Source organism: Cervus elaphus, chromosome 9 (genome assembly GCF_910594005.1).
Source record: "Cervus elaphus chromosome 9, mCerEla1.1, whole genome shotgun sequence".
NCBI classification, from domain to species: domain Eukaryota; kingdom Metazoa; phylum Chordata; class Mammalia; order Artiodactyla; family Cervidae; genus Cervus; species Cervus elaphus.
In genome coordinates, this window is record NC_057823.1 from 16,738,976 (window position 1) to 16,745,532 (window position 6,557).

The following is a 6,557-nucleotide window of genomic DNA, read 5'->3' on the forward strand; positions in this document are numbered from 1 at the left end:
GGGCGGGGCAGGAGGGGGCAGGATCTGAAATGTTCTCAGTGATCCCAGATCTTGGTGTTCATTGTTCTGTGTATTTACTTCACCCTGAGTCAAGATGTATGTAGTGACTAGATTACCATGATGAGAATGTGGAAAAATGTTGGGATGTCACTTCTGGGAACAGAGTAAAGTAAACTGGCCCTCTTCCTGGTTCCTCTTTTTTGCATCCTTGATGGCTCACATGGATAAAACCCAGCTGCCCTGCCAGGAGGCCATGTGTCAAGGAACTGAAGGAATTCTCTGGACAATATTGTGTGAACAGGTGAGTCCTTCCAATAGCCTCATGAGTGTGCTTGAAAGTGGACACATGCTGATCCAGTCTTGAGATACCTGCAGCCCTGGATGGCACCTTGATTGAAACCTTCTGGGAGACCCCATTGAAGTATTTAATTAAAGTATAAATTATTAAATAATAAATATCAATATTTTTCTAATATGCCAATGCAATTCATTCAGAGAAAAAGTTTAGTACTGAAGATTCCTTCAAATTAGGAGAAAAACTATCCTTACAAATATTAACTGTAAAAATGGAAAGTGTATCACATCCTTTGTATAGAACTGATCCTTCATAGATGTCATGATTGGTACAATGGATTTGCAGCTATCAAACCACACATTGAGTGGTCAAGTTGAGGACGGAAGTCTAAATTTTATATTAAGGTCCAGCTAGTTAGAACTAATAAGCAAAAGAACAGGAGAATTTCCTCCTGAGGAGAAGAGGGACATAGACTCTTTCCAGAATATTCACTTTTCTCCTTTCCCTGTTCTGTTAATATTAACAGGTATCCAGCGATTGGGACAACAGAGACCAACTGGCTAATGATGAGCTTTCAGCACTGAACCCTAAGTTAATATCATTGTAAATACACGATGACTCCTGCTCATTAGTTTGCCTGTTCTAATATTGTGAATCCACACCTATGTCTCCATCCTTTGTAAGAACTTGCAAAGGTCCAGCCTGAGTCTGTCTTCCTAGCCCATCCTGAGGAAGGTCCCTGAGACTTCATCACACACCAAGAAGGAGAGAAACAGGGAGTCTGTGCTCCTTGGTTATGGACTAGCAGAGATCCCACCCAGCCCAGTAAGTACTGAGGGAGACAGAGATGGATGAAGAGAGTTTGGGAGCAAGATGTTTTTCTTCCTCAACAAGACAAACATGACAGCTGAAACAGTCATATGGGAGAGTATCAGTGTACAAATTTTGGTTCAGAGACTTATAGCTTATATTCTTATTCCTGGTTGGGGTGTGAGAACTCTCACTCAGAGTTCTACTTCCACCGTCACTGGTTCTGGCTGTGACTGGCATCTCCCCGACCACAGCAGTGAATGGGTCTCTGTACACTTCCCCCTCAGAACTTTAAAGAATTCTGAAAACAGTGATGATGAGGTGGATGACATTAACCACCTGCTAAGTCACTTCAGTTGTGTCTGACTCTGTGCAACCCTATGGACTGTAGCCCACCAGACTCCTCTGCCCATGGGGTTCTCCAGGTGAGAATACTCAAGTGGGTTGCCACACCCTCCTCCAGTGGATCTTCCTTACCCAGGGATTGAACCCATGTCTCTTATGTCTCCTGCATTGGCAGGCAGGTCTTTTACCACTAGCAGTCCATGGGAAGCCCAACATTAACCATAATGTCTTGTAATTGAGGGTTTCCTAAGTGCCAGGCTCAAAAGTATGTGTTTTGTTTCTTGCTTTATTTCATATGTTTCTCCTTAGTCTCCTGATAATAAGTGCACAGATATCATTATTTTAATAAGAGTAAATGCATACAGAATTTTATGTAATTTATACCTGATCATGAGTTAGAAAGCACTGAAGCCCGTCAGTCTGGGCAGACTGACTCCAGACACAGGACCCAAGGGCAGTCCTCCTCCTGCAAACCCAGAGTCCTGTCACCTCCCTGTCAGTCCTGGCAGACTCACTGGTCACTGTGCCCCTCCCTTTAGAGTTTTCCGGAGGACACAGAGGAGGGCCGTAGGCAGCACTGGCTGCATCTACTATAAGATGGGTTGGCGAGATCACAAGCAACATCTTAAAGAAGAGGGACACAGGAAATTCAGGGAGACTCCCTGTTGATCCTGCTCTTGGACGTTATGTTCACTGTCCACTTTCTCCTTCATGCTTATAATCAGCCTACTCAATCACAAAACATAAATTCAGAGTCTCAGAGTTCATTCTTACCTAGGAAATTGAAAACAGTTTTTAAAAGGTACTTCATACGTACCTGTGATTAGATCCTGCACTTTTGCTTAAAAATATCAGAATGTCTGCATGTGTGCATGCTGTCAGCTCACTCGTGTCTGACTGTCTGCAATTCTATGGACCTGCGAGGTCCATACGATAACCTGCCAGGTTCCTCTGTTCATGGGATTCTTCAGGCAAGAATACTGGAGTGGGTTGCCATGCCCTCCTCTAGAGGATCCTCCCTACCCAAGGATCAAACCAGCATCCCTACCCAAGCATCAAACCAGACATAAGGGATGTCTCCTGCATTGGCAGATGGGTTCTTTACCACTAGCGCCACCTAGGAAGTCCTCAAAATGTCTGGATACAGTGAGATTTTCTGTGAGGGACTCTGACAACTTCATTTTGAATCCTGTTTGTTCCACTTATGTGGGGACAAGTTCTTAGTATACATGAACTTAGGATTGCCCACTGAATTTATTACTTGTTGATACAACCTCTCTGTGAATAAGGACCAAATGAATAATAGATGCCCTCTATGTAGTAAGTGTGTGAAGGATGCACAATGAAACGGCACAATAAATTTTAGATATTCTTAATGATAAGTCTACTTTTCACTTCATTTGACTTAAATATCTGGTGATCTGATGTTATATTTTTCTTAGATTCTTGGCAGGATATTTCATTCTTGTTTATGTATGTATCTTTTTCATAGATGTAAAGAAATGACAGGCTCATTCATTTCTGCTTCTCCAGAGCCTATACCTTGATGTCACAGAGGAAGCAACAAGAATTTAAAAAAAAAAAAAAAAACACCAGTTCAATACTAAATAAATCCTTCCATTTTTAATAGAAACAAAGCGTGAGCTTATGGCTTCCAAACAGTGGATGGTGCCTGCCAGTGTTTTCATTTTTCAGATTGTCCCATAGGACCAGAGACAAGAAACGATGTGATTATTTGTGTGTATGTCATGAACTTTCTCTGGGGCCTATTACTTTTTACTGAAAAGCACTTGCAGCATTCAATAATTGAAACATCTCTGCAGAGATTTTCAAAAATATGAGGGAAATAGGGTCAGAAAAGAAGGGGAGGATAACTTTATTCTATGGACTGGGACCCATTTTGGGAGTTCATGTCACTCTATGCTGCAGAGTCATGACACAGGAAAGTCTTTGCTCTCTCTGCCATATAACACAAGAAATTTCATTAAATTTGGGGGACTGCGCTTCATTACTAAGCACGCTATTTCAAAATGATTGAAATCCTTCACAACAAATGACTTGGGAAGTTCCCAACTTCTCTTAACAACTAGAGGTGCAATTTAGACTGTTTTTTTCTTCCAGGAAGAAACAGAGAGGTGCAGAGATTTGTATACACTCCACGTACAAGGGGTGAAATATCCAGGACTCAACCCTGGATTTTCTTATTTCCGGACCAACTCTCAGCCAACTCCACTGTAGCTAATAAGTGTTTCTTCTCTAAGCTACTTTGGTCCCAGATGTTAAATGAAGGTAGAACAAGGGATTCATAAGGGATTCTCTTTTGGTTCAGAGTTAACCTGTGACTTATGAAGATGAGGCCATAGTGGAACTAATAAGATATCATGTGAATCGTCGTGTTTTGCAATCCAGATTTGAAGTCTAAGGTTGAAAAAGTCCTCCTATACAAGATGAAAAGTTTGGTGCAGGTACTGTGAAATTATCAGAAGACAGATTTCACGAATATATTATGTGTGTGTGTATACTCGGTTGGGCCTGCGTTTTGTGCCTTCCCGGGTCAGATCAGCTCAGGGAATCAGGAGCTTGAGGAGTGCACTCTCCCCATGTGCAGCGCAACTTCTTCCCTCCGCAGTCCCAGCCTCAGTTTCCAGGCGCGCCAGTCCGGTGCACCTTGTGTCTGTTCTGGGGAGCTGATCTCTGGCTGCGACCCTCCCAAGTGGATGTCAACCATCCAGAATCTCAGGAAGTCTTTGGTTAGAAACTGGAAGCCTGTTTGCAGATTGGTAGGGGATGCCGTCTCTGGGACTATGTTTGCCCCTTTCCCCTCCCCCCCTTCCCCTCCCTCCACCCCCTGCCTCCAGAGGGGGATGGGCCAGTCAGCAGCCTGCTAGCTCTTCTCTGGAATTGCTCAGTCCTTCCTTTGTTCTGCAAACGGCCTGCCGGCAGTGCCTTCAGTTAGGGCTTTTCCCAGGTTAATTCTCTCTCTCTCTCTCTTGCTATCTCACAGTTTAAGTTGCTGTCTCACATTAGCTCCCTCCGATTGCCCTCTGAGCATTCAGGTCCGGTCCTTACCCTAAGCAATGCCGCCCGCTCCTCTCCGTTCAGCATCTGCAAGCATCTGGGGTACTTTTCTGCTGGGAGTTGCTTTTAGGCATGTAATCTGTGGATTTTATTTATTTTTCCTCCCAGTTAGGTTACCCTCCAAGATTTGAAAACTTCCCCCAGACCCACCGATGAAAGGGTTTCCTGGTGTTTGAAAACTTCCTCTATTAAGACTCCCTTCCAGGGACGGATTTCCATCCTAACTCTTTTGTCTCTCTTTTTATCTTTTATATTTTGTCCCGCCTCTTTTCGAAGACAATGGGCTGCTTTTCTGGGTACCCGATGTCCTCTGCTAGCGATCAGAAGTTGTTTTGTGGAGTTTGCTCAGCGTTCAAATGATCTTTCGATGAATTTGTGGGGGAGAAAGTGGTCTCCCCGTCCTATTCCTCCGCCATCTTCTAATTTTTTCTTAAAGAGAAAACTGATGTCTCATTCAAGATTCTTTCTAAAGAGTAGACTGTATTTCACTGAAATCATAGATGTATATATATTCTTGCACCTCTTTTACCCTTCAATCCAATTTCTTTTTTTTTAATTTATTTATGCTTAATTGGAGGATAATTGCTTTACAATATTGTGTTGGTTTCTGCAATATGTCAACAGGAATTGGTCATAGGTTCCAATTTCTGTGAAACGAGTATGGATATAAAGACATGAAGAAACAGGAAAAAAGGAGGGAACCATTCTAAGCTGATAGATTTGTCACACTGAGAAATACTGCTAATATCCTGGGGTGTGTGACCTCAGAAATGACTTGATTGATTCCAAATATGGACATGGACTGCATGCTCATTGACTTATGTCCTTTTTCTCAAACTTCTTTTCTTTTTAAAAGGTGTCCAATCTACACAGAGCCCCAAATCTAACAAGTGTCTCAGAATTCTTCTTCCTGAGTCTCTCAGATGACCTAGAACTGCAGCCTTTGCTTTTTATCTTCTTCCTGTCCATGTACCTGTTCACTGTGCTGGGGAACATGCTCACCATTCTGGCCATCACCTCTGACCCCCACCTCCACATACCCATGTACTTCTTCCTCTCCAACCTGTCCTTGCCTTATGTTGGTTTAGTTTCCACCACGGTCCCCAAGATTATTGTGAACATCCAATCTCACAGCAGAGTCATCTAGGTGGGCTGCCTGACACAGATGTCTACTTTTATCTTCTTTGGAGGTATGTGACGGTCTGCGACAGGTTTGTGGCCATCTGTCACCCACTGCATTGTATGGTCATCTTGAACCCATGCCTCTGTTGTTTCTTCATTTTGGTGTCTTTTTCTATTGGCCTTGTTGAACTCCCAGGTGCAGAGTTTGGTTCCGTTACAATTTACCTGCTTCAAGGATGTGGAAATTCCTAATTTCTTCTGTGATCCTTCTTACCTGCTCAACCTTGCCTGTTCTGACACTTTCACCAACAATATACTCACATATTTTGTTGGCAAATTTTTTTTGTTTTATCCCTATCTTAGGAATCTTTTTCTCTTACTATAAAATTCTTTTCTCCATTCTGAGAGTTCCATCATTAGGTGGCAATTGTAAAGCCTTCTCCATCTGTGACTCTCCCCTGGCAGTTGTTTGCTTATTTTATGGAATAGGTCTTTGTGTGTACCTCAGTTCAGCCATCTCACAATCTCCCAGGAAGGATGCAGCAGCCTCTGTGATGTACACTGTGGTCACCCCCATGCTGGACCACTCCATCTACATCTTGATGAACAGAGACATCAAAAGGGCCTTATGCAGGTTCCTCAGCAAAGCAATCTAACCTTGGTCCCTGTGCCAACCATTTAGGGGGCAGGTCAGAAAATGCAGCAAAACTAAACATGTAGACCTGAAATCCTACCTCTCTCATCTCCTAATTTTTGTAGCTCTTATGGCCTTGATGCCTCTCCTGCTAAACAACTGAGTATTCCTTCTTTTCATATTTTCTCAGTGGGACTAGGAGAGTGTCCTAGGATTCTTTGTCCATCTTAATAACTGTGTGATTGGTGATTGAATATTAGTATATCTATGGAA

The 6,557-nt window shown here is 42.9% G+C and overlaps 1 pseudogene; it reads left to right on the forward strand.

The window, feature by feature from the left end:
• The first annotated feature begins 211 nt into the window (after nt 1–211).
• Nucleotides 212–6,306, forward strand: LOC122700452 (annotated as a pseudogene).
• Nucleotides 6,307–6,557: the final 251 nt, after the last annotated feature.